Source organism: Balaenoptera musculus, chromosome 19, assembly GCF_009873245.2.
Source record: "Balaenoptera musculus isolate JJ_BM4_2016_0621 chromosome 19, mBalMus1.pri.v3, whole genome shotgun sequence".
Lineage (NCBI taxonomy): Eukaryota > Metazoa > Chordata > Mammalia > Artiodactyla > Balaenopteridae > Balaenoptera > Balaenoptera musculus.
Window position 1 is genome coordinate 15,356,593 of NC_045803.1, and position 19,512 is coordinate 15,376,104.

A 19,512-nucleotide genomic window follows, 5' to 3' on the forward strand; every position below is an offset into this window, starting at 1 on the left:
GTCCAAAATCCCTTCACCTTCGCCACGTAACTTAATATAATTATAGGAGTGATATACCATAATACCATCACCTTTGCTGTACTTTATTGGTTAGAAGCAAGTTACAGGTCCTGCCCTACAGTTAGGCATGGGTCCTTGGGAGTCATCTTAAAATTCTGCCTTCTTCTTCATCTGAAAATTTGCCACACAATGCAAAGCAGCATTTCTGGGCAGTGAAACAAAGAATAGTTACCAATATAGAAAGGGGAAGCAAAGAGGAGTGAACCAGCCAGCCTCTTTTCCCTCCTTAAGCCTGCCAGTTTTCCTCTGGTACTCCATATTAGCAAAGCCTAATAGGAAACCAGCTGGAATACTAGTATTTAGTTTCAAAATAATAAACAGTGTATAAGGGTGTTAGAATTGAAGCTAAAGGTCTCATTGCTTGTTTTTGAGGCAAGAGGAAAGCAACCCATCTTTTCCTCCACAGGGGTAGGAATACACAGCACAAAACAACTCCTTTTAAGTAGTTCTTTACCCCCAACCAATCCCATTTCTCAGCTTCTATGATGTCTTTACTCTGCAATGTCCAATAATTAGCCAGTAAGCCATATGAGGCTATTTAAATTTAGATTTAAAATAAATAAAATTTAAGATTAATTTCCTCTGTCTCATCAGGCACATTGCAAGTGCTCAATAGCCACCTGTGGCCAGTGGCCATTGTATTGGACAACATATTATAGATCATTTCCATCATTGCAAAAAAATTACACCACACAGTCCTATAATGTCAACAATCTGTTGGAGTTATTGAATTATAAGAGAAAACTTAGTTTTCTTTGACTCTGTTACATATCCTGCACTGATATTCACAGACTTATTTTGGAAATCAGGGAGAGTTGAGACCATTACTTTGTGGCTTCACTTAAAAGAAAAAAGTTATATTTTATTATCCTTTTAAATTATGAGACCAGTCTGAAGTTGCCTCGGTAGAAAGTTAACATACAGAAATTGGGACTTCCCTGGTCATGCAGTTGTTAAGAATCCACCTGCCAATGGAGGGGACATGGGTTGGAGCCCTGGTCCGGGAAGATCCCACATGCTGCGGAGTAACTAAGCCCTTGCACCGCAACTACGGAGCCTGCACTCTAGAGCCTGGGAGCCACAGCCACTGAGCTCGCGTGCCACAACTACTGAAGCCCATGTGCCTAGAGCCTGTGCTCCACAACAAGAGAAGCCACCTTAATGAGAAGCCCGTGCACTGCAACAAAGAGTAGCTCCCGCTCACCACAATTAGAGAAAAGCCCGCGTGCAGCAGCAAAGACCCAACACAGCCAAAAATAAATAAGTAAATAAATTTATTTTAAAAACATACAGAAATCAATTAACTCATGTACAGATATTCTTAAGAAATAGAAGATCCAATAGAAAAAAAAAAAGCTTTTTCAGTAGTCACAAGAAAAATCTGAGCTATCATGAAATAAAATTCAACAAAAAATCTATGATCATTATTTTTTTTGTTTTTTATTTTTGGCTGCATTGGGTCTTTGCTGCTGCGCGTGGGCTTTCTCTAGTTGCCGCGAGCAGGGGCTACTCTTTTTGGTTTTTTTAATATCTTTATCGGAGTATAAAGGGGCTACTCTTAGTTACGGTGCATGGGCTTCTCATTGTCATGGATTCTCTTGTTGTGGAGCACAGGCTCTAGGCACGCAGGCTCAGTAGTTGTGGCGTACGGGCTCAGTTGCTCCGCAGCATGTGGGATCTTCCTGGGCCAGGGATCGAACCCGTGTCCCCTGCGTTGGCAGGCGGATTCTTAACCACTGCGCCACCAGGGAAGTCCTGCTGTTGGATTCTTTATGCTAGTATTTTGTTGAGGATTTTTGCATCTATGTTCATCAGAGATATTGGCCTGTAGTTTTCTTTTTTTTCTGACATCTTTGTCTGGCATTGGAATCAGGGCCTCGTGGAATGAGTTTGAGAAGGATAGGTGTTAGCTCTTCTCTAAATGTTTGATAGAATTCAACTCTGAAGCCATTTGGTTCTGGCCTTTTGTTTGTTGGAAGATTTTTAATCACAGTTTCAATTTCAGTGCTTGTGATTGGTCTGTTTATATTTTCTCTTTCTTCCTGGTTCAGTCACAGACGGTTGTGCCTTTCTAAGAATTTGTCCATTTCTTCCAGGTTGTCCATTCTATTGGCATATAGTTGCTTGTAGTAATCTCTCATGATCCTTTGTATTTCTGCAGTGTCAGTTGTTACTTCTCCTTTTCCATTTCTAATTCTGTGGATTTGAGTCTTCTCCCTTTTTTCTTGAGGAGTCTGGCTAATGGTTTATCAATTTTGTTTATCTTCTCAAAGAACCAGCTTTTAGTTTTATTGATCTTTGCTATTGTTTCCTTCATTTCTTTTTCATTTATTTCTGATCTGATCTTTATGATTTCTTTCCTTCTGCTAACTTTGGGGTTTTTGTTTTTTGTTCTTTCTCTAATGGCTTTAGGTGTAAGGTTAGTTTGTTTGAGATTTTTCTTGATTATTGAGGTAGGATTGTATTGCTATAAACTTCCCTCTTAGAACTGCTTTTGCTGCATCCCATAGGTTTTGGGTCGTTTTGTTTTCATTGTCATTTGTTTCTAGGTATTTTTTGATTCCCTCTTTGATTTCTTCAGTGATCTCTTGGCTATTTAGTAGCGTATTGTTTAGCCTCCATGTGTTTGTATTTTTTACAGCTTTTTTCCTGTAATTGATATCTAGTCTCATAGCTTGTGGTCGGAAAAGATACTTGATACAATTTCAATTTTCTTAAACTTACCAAGGCTTGATTTGTGACCCAAGATATGGTCTATCCTGGAGAATGTTCCATGAGCATTTGAGAAGAAAGTGTATTCTGTTGTTTTTGGATGGCATGTCCTATAAACATCAATTAAGTCCATCTTATTTAATGTATCATTTAAAGCTTGTGTTTCCTTATTTATTTTCATTTTGGATGATCTGTCCATTGGTGAAAGTGGGGTGTTAGAGTCCCCTACTATGATTGTGTTACTGTCGATCTCCCCTTTTATGGCTGTTAGCATTTGCCTGATGTATTGAGGTGCTCTTATGTTGGGTGCATAAATGTTTACAATTGTTATATCTTCTTCTTGGATTGAACCCTTGATCATCATGTAGTGTCCTTCTTTGTCTCTTGTAATAGTCTTTATTTTAAAGTCTATTTTGTCTGATACGAGAATTGCTACTCCAGCTTTCTTTTGATTTCATTTGCATGGAATATCTTTTTCCATCCCTTCACTTTCAGTCTGTATGTGTCCCTAGGTATGAAGTGTGTCTCTTGTAGACAGCATACGTACGAGTCTTGTGTTTGTATCCATTCAGCCAGTCTATGTCTTTTGGTTGGAGCATTTAATCCATTTACATTTAAGGTAATTATCGATATATATGTTCCTATTACCATTTTCTTAATTGTTTTGGGTTTGTTATTGTAGGTCTTTTCCTTCTCTTGTGTTTCCTGCCTAGAGAAGTTCCTTTAGCATTTGTTGTAAAGCTGGCTTGGTGGTGCTGAATTCTCTTAACTTTTGCTTATCTGTAAAGGTTTTAATTTCTCCTTCGAATCTGAATGAGATCCTTGCTGGGTAGAGTAATCTTGGTTGTAGGTTTTTCCCTTTCATCACTTTAAATATGTCCTGCCACTGCCTTCTGTCTTGTAGAGTCTGCTGAAAACTTTGCTGTTAACCTTATGGGGATTCCTTTGTATGTTATTTGTTGCTTTTCCCTTGCTGCTCTCAATATTTTTTCTTTGTATTATAATGTTTGATAGTTTGATTAATATGTGTCTCAGTGTGTTTCTCTTTGGGTTTATCCTGTATGGTATTCTCTGCGCTTCCTGGACTTGATTATTTCCATTCCCATGTTAGGGAATTTTTCTACTATAATCTCTTCAAATATTTTCACAGACTGTTTCTTTTTCTCTTCTTCTTCTGGGACCCCTATAATTCAAATGTTGGTGCATTTAATGTTGTCCCAGAGGTCTCTGAGACTGTTCTCAATTCTTTTCATCTTTTTTTCTTTATTCTGCTCCCTGGCAGCTATTTCCACCATTTTATCTTCCAGTTCACTTATCCGTTCTTCTGCCTCAGTTATTCTGTTATTGATTCCTTCTACAGTATTTTTAATTTCAGTAAATGTGTTGTTCATCACTGTTTGTTTGCTCTTTAGTTCTTCTAGATCCTTGTTAAATGTTTCTTGTATTTTCTCCATTCTGTTTCCGAGATTTTGGATCATCTTTATATCATTATTCTGAATTCTTTTTCAGGTAGGTTGCCTATTTCGTCTTCATTTATTTGGTCTTGTAGGTTTTTACCTTACTCCTTTGTCTGTAACAGATTTTTTTGTCATTTCTTTTTTTTTTTTTTTTTGATGTGTGGTGCTGTGTTCCTGTCTTACTTGTTGTTTGGCCTGACACGTCCAGCACTGGAGTTTGCAGGCAGTTGGATGGAGCTGGGTCTTGGTGCTGAGGGGAGGACCTCCGGGAGGCCTCACTCTTACTGATACTCCCTGAGGTCTAAGGTTCTCTGTTAGTCCAGCGGTTTGGACTCAGAGCTTCCACCACAGGAGCCAGGCCCGACCTCTGGCCTGGGAACCAAGATCCCGCAAGGTTCGTGGCATGGTAAAAAAAAAAAAAAAAAAGGAAAAAAAAAGAAGGAAGAAAGAAAAAAAGCAGTACAATATCAAAGAATAAAAAACAAAATAAAATTAGAAAGATAAAAAATATATTAGGAAAAATAAAACTATAATTGAAAGAACTGCAACTAGGTAAAATAAATCCACAACAGAAAAAAGAAAACACGAAAAAAAAAGTGGGGGGGAACAGGCCAAAACGAGAGATCACTAACAAAGTATAAAGAATAAAATAAGAGTAGAAAAATAAAAGATTTATTAGGAAAAATAAAAATATAAAAGAATCAACAACAGTGAATCAACAAGGTAAAACAGAACCCCAATCTAAAAGAGGAAAAAAGAAAAGAAAAAAGCCTTGGCTATGGGGGGGAGTTTAAGCCGGGGTGGAACTTAGGCAGAGGTGGGGTTTAGGGTGGGGTGGGACCTAAGCGGGTGGGGGGGTGATGTTTGAGCGTGGGGCTGGGCCTAGGCAGGGTGATGTTCAAGCGTGGGGTGGGGCCTATGCTTAGGACCTGTACAGAGGGGGACAGGCAGCACGTGGAAAGGGGGGCCTCTGGAGTGTGGCGTTCCAGAGTTTGGAGGTGGGTCCCTGAGTGAGGGTGTGTGGGTGGTGTTTAGGCCCAGCGCATTGGAGGGTGTCTCCGAGTGTAGAGGTGGGGCCCTGGGTGGGGGTGTAGGGGCGGGGCTTGGGCTCTGCGTGGCACGAGGGAGGCTCCAAGGGCAGAGGATTAGGCCTGGGAGCCCAAAAGGCTCCTTGGTGCCTATGTGGACAGGGAAAGCACTGGCCTCATTCCCTTCAGTTCCTTCACACCCCTCCCCCACCGTCTCCCCCAGGGTCTCCCCCATCCCTGCTGGACCCCTAACCGTGGGTGGGTCCTGCTGGGTGTAGGAACTCCTTCCCTCCCCCAGCCACCCCTCAGGGGTGCTGGTCCCAGAGGTCCGGCCTTTACTTTTGCTCCCTCTTCCCTCCCTCCCACTCCCTCAGGACCAGCACAGCTGGAGGGGGCCTAGGTGGGCAGAGGATCGGGCCCAGGGTCTCAACAGGTTCCTGGGGGCCCAAGTTGGCAGGGAAAACCTGGCCATGCTCCCTTTTTATCCTCTGCCCTCCCAGTGGTTCCCCAATTTCCCCCTTTGGGCGTGGGATCCCTTCCCCTCCCCCAGCCACCCCTCAGGGGCACTAGTCCCCTCCTGCCTCCACTTCTCCTTCCCCTTCTCTCCCCTCATGCCCCACATCCTACCCAGTCGCTGGGGGTTCCTCCCATCCCCTTAGGTGTCCATGGTCCCCCACCGGTGCCTGGTAGGTGCCCTAGTTGTGAGGAGACGTGAATTCTGCGTCCTCCTAGTACACCATCTTGACTCCTAATTGCAGTTTAATTCCCGTTTATACCATAAAAGTTTCATTTCTTCCAGGAAAAAAAACAGTGAATGAAAAACAAAAGTGACTGTTTTCTATTGTGCTTTCTTTCAGACTGTGGATCTAGGCCTGAAACCAAGAAATTATCTCTGAAGAAGGAAATTTATGAAATAGAATCACCCCAATGGTTTATATTGGGACATCTTACAAAACATGGACTTGAGTGTTCCTGATACAGAGATGATTGGGAATGTGAAAGAAAGACTGGGAAAAAACAAAGATCTCATGAGAAAAAATTAATCAAGTTATTTTCAACTATGAAAATATACACACTTTCAGTCAGCACACATCTTTTACTCTATATCAAAAACTTTATATTGAAGAGAAAGCCTGTGAATGCAGGGACTATGAGAAAGGTTTGGTGCATGACTTTCAACTAACTGCACATCAGAGAATTGATACTGGCAAGAAATTCAGTAACTATAAGGAATATGGGAAGGCCATTAGTAGAGGTTCAGAACATACTCAGCCTCAGATCATGCTTCCTGGTGAAACCTATGAACATAAGGAATGTGGTGGGGCCTTAGACAGTGTACAACATCAGAGCATCCATATTGAGGAGAAAATCTATGAGTGTAAAGAATGTGGAAAAGCCTTTAGTACTGGTTCAATATTTAAATCACATCAGAGAATTCACACATGTGAGAAACCCTGTCTAGCTAAAGAAGGTGGGAAGGTTTTTCATCATTCCTCAGACCTTATATTCACCAGAGACTTCACAGCAGTGAGAAACCTTATCAATGTAAATTATGTGGAAAAGCCTTTAGTAGTATATCAGCCATTATTCTGCATCAGAGAATTCACACTGGTGAGAAACCTTATCTATGTAAAGAATGTGGTAAAGCTTTTCATTATTCCTCAGATCTTAAAAGACATCAAAGAATCCATACTGGTGAAAAACACTATGAATGTAAGGAATGTGGCAAGGCCTTTAAGAGTGCATCATATTTTTTAATACATCATAGAATTCAAACTGATGAGAAGCCCTATGAATGTAAAAATTGTCCTAAGGCATTTAGAAGTAGTTCAGCCCTTAATTGACATCAGAAAGTTCATACTGGTGAAAAACCCTGTGTATGTAAGGATTGTGGAAAGGCCTCTTGTAGCAGTTCAAAATTTATAGAACATCAGAGAATTCACAAAGGTGAGAAGCCCTATGTTTGTATGGCATGCGGAAAAACCTTTCATAACATTTCTATACTTACAGAACATCAGAGAATTCACACTGGTGAGAAACCATATGTGTGTAAAGAATGTGGAAAGGCTTTTTATCACCCTTCAGGCCTTAGCCAACATTGGGGAATTCATATAGGTGAGAAACCCTTTGAATGTAAGGAATGTAGAAAGGCCTTTCATCGTTCTTCAGATCTTTCTCAACATCAGAGAATTCATATGGTGAGAAACTCTATGAATGCAATGAATGTGGGAAGGTTTTTGTACATAGTTCAAATCTTAATCAACATCAAAAAGGTCATGCTGGTAAGAAACTGAAAGGTATCTGTGGGGAAAGGCATTCAAGTATGTATAGTTACCTAATTTGAGATAGGACTTCATGCTGATGAGGTATCCCATAATTAATACAAAGAGGCTTTTATTTGCTTTTCACAACCTAAATGCGTAAGAATACAGTAAATGTCAGAAGACCACAGTTCATTCCTTACTTAATATCAGAATTTATAACTGTGAATGAGGAAAATAAAAACTTATTTTGTGCCAGATCAACCCTAAAAAACAGAGAACTTATTAAGGAATAACCGTGGGATTTCATTTTATTTTTCCTAATTTAATTCTAAGGTATTTTTGTCCTATGTATATTTACTGATCATTAAAATTAATTATTTACCGGTCAATATTAATTTAATTTTTATTTGTGCATTACAGTTCTGAGTTGACTTCTTTTTCTCCAAGATTCTGAACCCATCACTACTTATTCTCTCTAGTTGCTTTTCCTACTGGTTTGGTGATTTATTCTTATTTATATAAACTTAAGTTTCAGGGCAACAATTTAAGTATTCATATGTATATGTGTGTGTATGTATATGTATATACATATATATATCTGTAACTGTACCTGTACTTTTTTGTCTTATTTTTACTTTTTATATATCTTAATATAAATAGAGCTATACCACTTTTTTTTTAAGAGAGTTCCTTTTAATATTAATATTTTATTAATTTTATTAATTTTTTCAGAGGAATTCAGAAGGCACAAAAGAAACCTTTAATCCTATCAACCATTATAATAACCACTCTCAAATTGTCAAAACAAGTCTTCTCAGAAAATTTTTAAAGAAAATATCATATTTCATAAACTACATTTTCTATGACAGAATACATCATGAACAGTTTTCCAAGTCAGTAAATATCATATCATTATCCTTACTTGAATGGAGTTAGTGTTTATCTGTGTGGCTCTACTATTATTTTACTAATCTGTTGATAAAATATATTTACCTTCTAAATTTTGCCTTTATAAACAATTCTTTCAATATCCTGTTTGCACATTTTGTATACTTGTCTGCTTTATTTTTTATTTCTGAAATTATCCATGGGTGCCTTATACTTAAAAAAATTTTAAACATTACAGATAAGCTAAACTCCCTTTTGTCTAGTTCCCTTACCCTAGTTTCTTCCCTAAATTTACCACTGTTGGCAGTTTCATTCAAGATCCTTTTTATTTTACTTTATTTTATTTTCAAGAGCCTTTTTACGCAACGGCACACACACACATATATAAGTATATATGTGTGTGTGTGTGTGTGTGTGTGTGTATATATATATATATATATATATATATATACACACATACCGTTTATAATCTGTAGAAATGTAATATTGCTTTCAATCTTATGTATTATACTTCAAGTATGGCAAAATGGAGGTGACTATAGTAACTGTCAAAGAGTGTAATGAGGATTACATGAGTTAATGAACCCATGTATGTAACTGGTGACTTGTTCAGTAAATGTTAGCAATTATAATCTTCATCTCTTTCATTTATGGAATGGTGTTTAACCACAATATATACCTTATGCAATAACAAGACACTTCATATCGGAAATAAACTTAAAACCAAAATTAAATAAAGATGTTAAAATGTAGTAAAGCCTTCCTGTAGAACTCAGTCTTTATGCTGAATCATGACATACCAGAGTAAAAATGTCCATAAATGTATATGGGGTGGTTGAGACCACAACTATCAGAATAATGAGAAGTGTACAAAAAATAGTAATATTATAGAACACATTATCTAACTTAGAACACATTGGGTAGCCAAAATATCCAAATACTAATTCAATTCTCATCTAAATTGCCCTTTGATTAAGGGTGAAATCAACACAAATTACAATTTCACTAGGAATAAATAATAGTGGGTATTCTACATAGAAAATGGTGCCTGACAAAACTACATGGAAGAAAATTTACAGCTCTACATTCATGGATGTATTAGAATACTAGAAAATTTTAAAATAAGTATATAGTTTTGAGAAACTAAGAAAAATCCCAGAAGTGTCTAAAGACAATGGAATGCATTTGTAAAAATGAAGGTAAAAATAACTGAAATAGAAAAATGAAAAGTCTAAATGGATGAAAAGCACAAATGGTGTTTCTTGAAGAAAACAATTTTAGAAGTTCTGGTGAAAAAAAGGGAGATAAGCATTATGACTAAGAAACTGACATTACTACAAATTAGAGATTTTATGGGTAGCATATGTACCCTTTTTGCCAGTAATTTTGAAAAAGTAAAATGCTTATTTTTCAAAAATAGAAATCTCCAGAATTGAGTCAAGAGAGATAGGAACACTCAGTCCAATAAAAACTGAATAAACATCTAGCCATTTCTAAAGAAATTGCCTGATACTTTTTATAGGCAAGATTACCAAAACTTTAAGGATCTCCTCATAGAATATTTAAACATGAAAGTTTGATATTTAATTCTATGACTCTTGCATAACCTTAATTTTAAACTAGAAGGGGAAAACAAAACTTACGGTACCAATTATGAATATTTGTGTAACATCCTAAATAAATCAGTAATTTAAATTCCCAAGTGTATTCAGTTAAATCTAGATGATTGTTCACTCCAAAAAAGCTGAGCAATATTTCTATAGTTTACACGAAGTCCAAAAATTTCTTTGAAAAAATGTTGATCCATCTGGCATAATTTTCCTTCTACATCAAAAATTTCCTTTAGGGGCTTCCCTGGTGGCGCAGTGGTTGAGAATCTGCCTGCTAATGCAGGGGACACGGGTTTGAGCCCTGGTCTGGGAAGATCCCACATGCCACGGAGCAGCTGGGCCCGTGAGCCACAACTACTGAGCCTGCGCGTCTGGAGCCTGTGCCCCGCAACGGGAGGGGCCGCGATAGTGAAAGGCCCGCGCACCGCGATGAAGAGCGGTCCCCGCACCGCGATGAAGAGTGGCCCCCACTTGCCGCAACTAGAGAAAGCCCTCGCACAGAAATGAAGACCCAACACAGCCAAAAATGAATAAATAAATAAATAAAGTAGCTATAAAAAAAAATTAAAAAAAAAAAATTTCCTTTAGCAGTTATTTTAGTGCAGGTACACTGCCATTAAATATCTCAGCTTTTGTTTGTCAGAATATGTATTTTATTTTAATTTTTCTAGATATATTTAGAATTCCAGGTTGACAGAATATATATATGTTCTGTTTTTCTGGAGAACCCTAATATATCCAGGCTATGAACATCATTGGGGGACCTTATCCTGCCAACTACCTGCTGCCAGTTTTGCAAAAGTGGCTATGCCATTTTGCATTCACAGTAGCAATGTATGAGATTTCTATTCGGTCCACATCCTCATCAACAACTGATATGGTGAGTCTTTTCAATTTTAACTATTTTACTGAGCATGTAGTAGAATTACATTGTGGTTTTAATTTGCATTTCTCTGAGAAGTACTGACTTTTGGCATCTTTTCCTATGTCATTTGTTAGCCATTTAAATGTACTCTTTTGTGAAGTGTCTGTTCAGGCCTATTGCCTATTTTTATTGGGTTGTCTGTCACTTTTTCTCACCAAATGAGAACTCAGGCCAGTTAACACCTTGTTTAAGCCTTATGAAACCCTGAGCAGAAAACCAGTCATGTCATACAGGACTTCTGACCTACAGAACTGTGAGCTAATAAATGGGTGTTTTCTTTTATAGCAAAAATATTGAATTTATTACCAAATGCCATGTACAGAAAACAGTGGTGTGATGTCTAATTTAATCATGATTTACATCAAGAGAAAAAAAGGCTAAAAATACTCAAATGCAAATGATCAAAAAACACCAGCTATTAAAACTTAGAGAAGGGGACTTCCCTGGTGGCACAGTGGTTAAGAATCCACCTGCCAATGCAGGGGACATGGGTTTGATCCCTGGTCCGGGAAGATCCCACATGCCGTGGAGCAACTAAGCCCGTGTGCCACAACTACTGAGCCTTCACTCTAGAGCCCATGAGCCACAACTAATGAGCCCATGCACCACAACTACTGAAGCCCACGCGCCCTAGAGCCTGTGTGCTGCAACTACTGAAGCCTGTGTGCTCTAGGGCCTGTGTGCAGCAACTACTGAGCCCACATGCTGCAACTACTGAAGCCTGCACACCTAGAGCCTGTGCTCTGCAATAAGAGAAGCCACCACAATGAGAAGCCCGTGCACTGCAGTGAAGAGTAGCCCCCGCTCACCTCAACTAGCAAAAGCCTGCGTGCAGCAATGAAGACCCAACGCAGCCAAACAACAAAACACAAAAACTTAAAGAAGACAGGGGACTTTTCACGCGCATTGCTATATCCCCCAGGGTCTCTATAGATGCTTAATAACTGTGAGTGGGTTGAACTGAACCAAATTTAAGTGGATGCTGTTTTAAGATGCTAAGTTTTTGTTAATTTATTATGCCATAATAGAAAACTAAAATAGATTTGGATACCAGAAGTGAAGTGCTGCTGTAACAAATAACTAAAATGTGGGAGTGGAAATAGGAGACTGGAAGAATTGTAAAGAGCATGATAGAAAAAGTATAGATTGCTTTGAACACACTGTTAGCAGTTCTTAAAGATCTTTGTCAAGCTCACGTACACAAGACAAGGCCTGACTGTTTCAACCAGTAAAATACTATGAACCACTCTTAGACTTGGACAGTTTATTACTTATGTATACAATGAAAAGACACCAAGCTCCCTATGATCCTTGTTCTAGATGCCGAAAAGGATGGCACTAAAACAAAGGGGCTGGATGAGTGCATTGTGAGTTGTGGGATACTAACTTCATTGCTGAGAAGTCAGTCCCAGACTGCAGCTAAGCAGTTTAATATTCAGCAGTTCTATTCTTTTGTTGGTGGTGTGTTGTTTTGTTTTGTTTTTGCAGCTCTGTTCGGGGTGCGGGGGCGGGGCAGGGCAGGTGGTGTTGGGCAGAAAGCCCCATACTTCACCAGAACCTGAAGGTGATTAGAAACTATCTCAAAACAGCCTCCCAAGTTCTAACACAAGGAGGCAAATGGGAGATGGCCTGGTAGCAGCTCCTTACTGGCCTCCCACCTTTCATGTTCTAGGAGAATCACAAGGCATTCTGCCAAGACGCAGGTAAGCTGTATTTCAAGCCTTCACCTGCATGGGTCCATGCAACTGTAGCAAACAGTGGAGCTGTTCCCCACAATTCCACGCCCCAACCATTCAGTATCCAGCTAAGAATTCTCAGGATCATAGGCTACCCCATCTGATACTCTAATTAGTTGTATAGATAGAGGCTTGGACCAAATATGTTCCATTGCCTTAAGAAACATAGTGACCACTGACCACAACTATGACTTCTAGTAGGCCCAATCTGGAGACAAGTCAGCTAAATATGTCCCAGCTGCCATTGGGATCAACCTGAGAGAGCAACACACTTTTTTTCCAAGGTGAAAAATGGGTTGCTCTGCTTTCCCTGTTTCAATGATCCAAGTGTGGCAAGAAATGTTTGCAATGTATGCACATATACATCACCTGTACTGGCCAGTGGGAAGTCCAGGGCAATACAATTGTCTATTACCACTCATCCTAGAGAGTTTAGAATAATTAACAGTTTGAAAAACAAGAGAATAGGCTAAAGAAAATCCTATCAGTGTCAAAAAATAATCTTGTTCTATCATTTCAAGTGGAGGCTGTTCCTTTCTGAAGTCAGCAGCTCTTGGAAGGTTTCTGATTAGGACTATTTGTTGGTCAACAGTTATGTTGACGTGATGGTGACAGTTTGGGATAAACTGGCCAGGTGCTGGACAGGGATAAGAGTTGAGAGAGATTAATGGTCCCTCCCTCTACCCTCACCTCAAAAGGTCTAAGTGTTCTATACCCAATGATCAGGGTTGTTCCTCTTCTACAGCCATATGATCGGTCTCCAACCAGTCCCTGCAGCAATCACTTCATTCTTTTTCCAATATCCCCCATGTCTTATTGATACCATATGGCATAACTCATCCCTAGATGCCTCAGCAGTTTCTTACTACACCTGTACTATCCTAGAACCTCCCCCACTCCTGTTGTGTGGACCATGCCAGCACCACCTTAAGAGTCATCACCTCGTGGTGATCATTTTGTAATGTATAGTAATATGGCATCACTATGTTGTGCACCAGTAACTAATATAGTGTTGTAGATCTATTATACTTCAATGACAACAACAAAAAAACAAACAAACTCTTAGAAAAAGAGATCAGATTTGTGGTCACCCCAGGCGGTGGGTAGGAGGAGGGGGAATTGGATGAAGGTCGTCAAGAGGTACAATCTTCCAGTTATAAGATAAATAAGTACTAGAGATGTAATATATAACATGATTAATATAATTAATACTGCTGTATGTTACATACAAAAGTTGTTAAGGGAATAAATACTAAGAGTTTTCATCACAAGGAAAAATTATTTTTTTCTTTTTCTTTTGTATCTATTTGAGATGACGGATGTTCACTAAACTTACTGTGGTCATCATTTCATGATGTATGTAAGTCAAATATTATGCTGTATACCTTAAACTTATACGGTACTGTATGTCAATTATAGCTCAATAAAACTGGAAGAAAAAAAAAGTTAGATGAGGGAAGGGATGGGACAAGGAGAACCCTGAAGGAGTCTAGCTTGCCCCTGCCCCGATGTGAGGAGCAGAGTTACAACTGGTCTCAGCACACAATTTTGCCCCAGCCAAGGGCCCAAGTCCAAAAAACAGGAAGGGCTGTGGGAGACAGCTAGTACTGACTGCTGGACCTTTACTTCATGTCAGATTTCACGTTATCCTCAAAAGCACTCTTAGAGAAAGGTGCTATTAGTCTATTTAAAAATAAAAACTTAGGGAAGGAGAAATGGGGAGGTAATAGTCAAATGGTTCAAGTTTCAGATACACAAGATGAGTAAGTCCTAGAGTTTACTGTACAGCCTAGGGCCTATAGTTAATAATATTGTATTGTATACTTGAGCATTTGCCAGGAGGGGAGATCTTACAGTCTGTGTTATCACACAAAAAATAATAATAAATAAAGAGGGTGGGAGGAGACTTTTGGAGGTAATGGATATGTTTATGGCATTGATTCTGGTGATCATGATCATGATCATGATGTGTACTTATCTCCAAACTCATCAAATTAATGTATTATCAGTTTTTTGTATTATATCAATCATACTTAACAAAGTGGGTTTTTTTGGGGGGTTAAATATTTATATTTATTTGGCTGCACTGGGTCTTAGCTGCGGCATGCAGGATCTTAGTTGCGGCATGTGGGATCTAGTTCCCTGACCAGGGATTGAACCTGGGTCCCCTGCATTGGGAGTGTGGAGTCTTAACCACTGGACCACCAGGGAAGTCCCAATGAAGTGTTTGTTTGTTTGTTTGTTTGTTTTAAAGATATTAATGTAGTAGGCAGAGCACAGGCTCTGAACTCAAGAGAGAACTGGTTTTGAATCTCAGTCCTTGCCTTAGCTAACATGAATAAAATTTAAAATTCCTCCACTTTGAGGATTTTGGGGGTTACAAAACATAGAATTTCGGCAAGCATATAGGTGATAAAAGGTGATAAACATTATTTTTCCCCTTAAAAATAAAACAAAAATTTAAAACATCACCTCATATTCATGATCATTATCATCAATATCCATAATTGCTAAATTCAGCAAGTACAGCCAGGAGACAAAAGAAGTACTAGGTTAGAGTTTCCCAGCCCCCTTTTCTCCAAGGGTATGTGTGGAAGGCAAAAAGGTAGACTGAGAAGTTAATTATGTAGATTGGGTTTCTGACAGCAGTCTGGGCCTCTTCCATCCTCTCCAACCTCATAATTAAACATTCTATTTAAATGGAAGGTTATCATTTTGGGAGAATTGCCACATTTAGTGCCCAAACTGCCTGTCTTAAGTATGTGCTCCACTGGGAGCTGTCTCAGTTGTCCAATTATCTTTTCAGTTTCTCCATCTTTCCATTTTCCATCTTTAAATGGCACTTGCTGCCTGCATATGATACAGGGCATAAAAGGTCCAGTGAATATCCCATGTAGCTGCCTGTTGCAGCATATTTTTTTGTTATAAGGTGGCACTATTGTCTGATTGGATATGTTCAGGGAATCCAAGTGGATAACAATGTAACACATCTATGGCTTAGATGACCATACTATTCCATCTAAGAGTCTTTGAAAAGTATGGCTCCCATCTGCTGTGTGGACAGGATGGCAGTGCTATACACTGAAAGGGTGTTTATTGCAGTCAATTCCCACCAGTACCTTTGGGTGGAACAGAGAGAGCCTATATGGTCTATTTTCCAGGACTGGCCAGGTCTGGTACCCCTGGCTATGTATCCAAGAGTTCTCTTTGCTACTCAACTGCATAGCTGACAGCCTAGGCATATTTGCTGGGCTTTCCTGACCTCTTGTGTTGGAATCACTATGTCTCATTTTGGGGCTCAGTCCTGAATTATAGATGGATCATCTATACACGCGTGATTGTGAATCCAGGTGGCCATGGCCCTTACCTGGGTCCTTATCTGATGATCTCATAGATTCCATTCCAATAAATTTCTGTTGTTTTAATCCACCTAGTTTGTGGCACTTTGTTGTAGTAGCCCTAGGAAATTAATATACTGGTTGACAGTGTCAGGAATGTGCTGTGTCCAAAACCCAAGGGGATGTCATTGCCTAGTGGATTTTTTGCCATAGGCTCCAGTCTGCATATTGTCAGTTGCTGACACTTGGTCCTCCTAAAACCCTTTTCCATGGGCATCCACATGGTTACAACCAAGGGATGTGGGTCTTGTGCAATCTCTTGCCATAATGCTTCATCCTCACAGAGGCTGAAACTTAATTATCCAGTTGTCCCACCGCCAGGTACAACACCACATCGCCAGTGCACTGGCTCCTGCCCATGAGTCAGTGAAAATGTAACAAGGTACATTTTGAGGGATATTTTCCAGGGGGAGCATCGCAGCCTGCAGTTCCTCCCATTAAGCAGAGTTCTCTTTTCCATGCACAACTTTAAGCATTTTTCTTTGAGGCTGCACAGCAGCAGTGGTCTAGTACATTCCACCTGTTTTTAACTTAGCTGATATGTCCGTGAACCAGGCCCAGGAATACTCAGGAATCTTACTGTATTGAAGCTTCCTAGAAGCTCAAGGTGCTGGAACAGACACTGCATCTGACATAACTGCATCTGGAGAATGACTAGTCACTTATTCAGGTAGATGTGAGATGCCACGAATGACCAGTTTGCTTCTTTTCTGGATATTCCACTTCCACTTAAAAATGAATGCTGTTATGCAATATTCACTTTGTTGGTATTCACATTTCTAACCCAGGATAGGGATGTCTGTGTAACACAACCTGCTATTGGTTTGTTAGTCTTCAGTATCCAGTGACTAATAATGAGCCAGTAATTGTCTCTGAAACGGGGTATTTTTTTGTACTGGCTTGAATAGTGTCCCCTACTGAGGAGTTCCATGGCTACCTGGAACCCATAAATGTGACTTACTTATTTGGGAATACAGTCTTTGCAGATATAATCAAGTTAAGATGAGGTTACACTGGATTAGGGTGGGCCCTAAATGCAATATGACTGTTGTCCTTATTTTTTAAAAAGGCAAATTTGGACACAGTGACATGGCCATACGAAGAGAACGCCATGTGATAACAGAGCCAGAGATTGGAGTGATGTGTCTACAGGCTAAGGAATGCCAAGAATTGCCAGAAACCACCAGAAATAAGGAAAAAACAAGGAAAGATTCTCCCCTAGAGCCTTCAGAGAGAGGCCAACACCTTGATTTCAGACTTCTGGCCTTCAGAACTGTGAGACAATAAATTTCTGCTGTTTTAAACCACCTAGTTTGTGGTACGTTGTTGTGGCAGTCCTAGGAAACTAATAATACTCGTTGATGGTGTCAGACACGTGCATGTCCAAAACCCAAGGGAATGCCATTGCCTAGTGACCACATCTTTTTGCTACAGGCTCCAGTCTGCATAAATGTCAGTTGCTGACACTTGCGGCTCAAAAGGCTTGTTAGGGCTGACCGGCCAGAATGGAAGGGCAGCCTGTACAGCTTGTTGGATAGTTTCTAAGGCCTGTTATTGGACAGTGCCCCTTTTGAGTGATCTTATATAGTGAGTTAGGAGGATCCTCATGTGAGGTATGAAGTGCCTCCAACACCCAAACGTGCCTATATCACATGTTGTGCCTCATTTTGTTTGCTGGAGCTTTTAAGGCCAACAATTTTTCTTTAAAAAGCTCAGGGCTTTTTCTCTGGGCAGCCCACATGGTTCCCAAGAATCTTCCTTCAGTGTTTAGCCCCTGTATCTTATTGGGATCTTAATCTTCCAGCCCTGGTTCAGATAATTGACTCATCTTATGAAAGGCAGTCTATATGCTGTGCTTAGCCCTTCCAATCGGAATAATGCCATCAATGTAATGGTATCAGGACATCTCTGGTAATATTTCAGCCTTTTTAGATCCCGGCCTATTCACTAACGATGAATTGTGAAGAGTTTAGGTAGCCTATGACAACGTGATAAAATAAAGGTAATTAGAATCTTGTGAAGGCAAATTGGCACTGATTTGCAGAATGCAACGGGATGCTGAGAAGGTATTAGCAATGTCCACCAACCACTGCAAGACAGACTCCTTCAGTCTGCATTACAGACTCCGTGATTGTTAATACTGGAACTGCACGTGTGAGAGAGACTACTGCCACACTGAGCTTCTGGTAGTTCACAGTCCAGAACCAGATAACATTGTCTTTTTCACTGGCCACTGAGGGCCATTATGTGACATAGTTTCTTTAAGCACCTCCTCCTCCACTAGCTCCTTGATCAGTATAGTGACCTCTGACCTCTTCTACTCCCTCTGTCCTCCTTCCCCAGTATCCTATACTGCTTCACAGTAACTGCATGACTATACTGAAGAAGTCTAGTAAGCTCCAGGTTGGGTACTTGCATCACTACCACTGTTCTAATTGTGGCATTTCGCCATTGGGAACATCCCTAATGGTCAAGAGAATTATTACCTATAATTAATACATCTGTTACCACAACACATTCAGCAGTATCAGTTACAACCACTTGAGTGGGTATTGCTCCAAAAGAGTCCACCTATGAAGTTATACCAGTCTATTGATCAATCTGGAAATTACTTTCCAAATTATTTCTGGAAGTTATTATTAACCACTACAAGTAATTTTTTTGACCACACCCAAGGGTGCTTCCTAGCACCGCAGTAACTTATGTCCCAATGTCCAAAACGGCTTAGAATGTTTGGCAACCTTGGTCACTGTCAAGTCCCCAACATACCTTGACCAGTGCAGGTGGCCTTGGGTCCCTCTTAGGGAAGGATGGACCTTTGCCTTTACTCCAGTCCTATTTGTTCTTAAAGGTGGTAAGGAAAGAGAGGCACTATTGAAGGCACTGGATCGACACAATCTAAACAGCACAGACCTCTACAAGAGGATCCAGATTCTCTTGGTCCTCTTCCTGTCTGCCCAAATTAATACTAAAGCTGGCAGTTATCGTCCCCTGTTACAGAAGATATACAAATGGACACATCAGGTAAATTCAAATGAAAACCACCATGCACCCACCAGAAAGGTTAAAAAGGAAACACATAAAGTGTGTGTTAGGATACAGAGCAACTGGAACTATAATGCATAGCTGCAATCAGAAAACCACTTTGGAAAACCTTTTGGCAATGTATTACTATAGTTAAACATATGCATAACCTATGACCCAGAAATTCCCCTCTAAGATGCACACATATACACAGCAAAATACACAAACGAGACTGTTCAAAAGCACTATTCCTAGTAGCCCCAAGCTAAAAACAAGCCAAATACCATCAACAATGAGAGTAAGTGAACTTTATCAATTAATCTCACAAACTGAATATTTGGCAAAAGAAGTCAGACCAAAGGGGTTAGAAAGTGTGCATACAATATGATTGCATTTATGTTAAGTTCAAA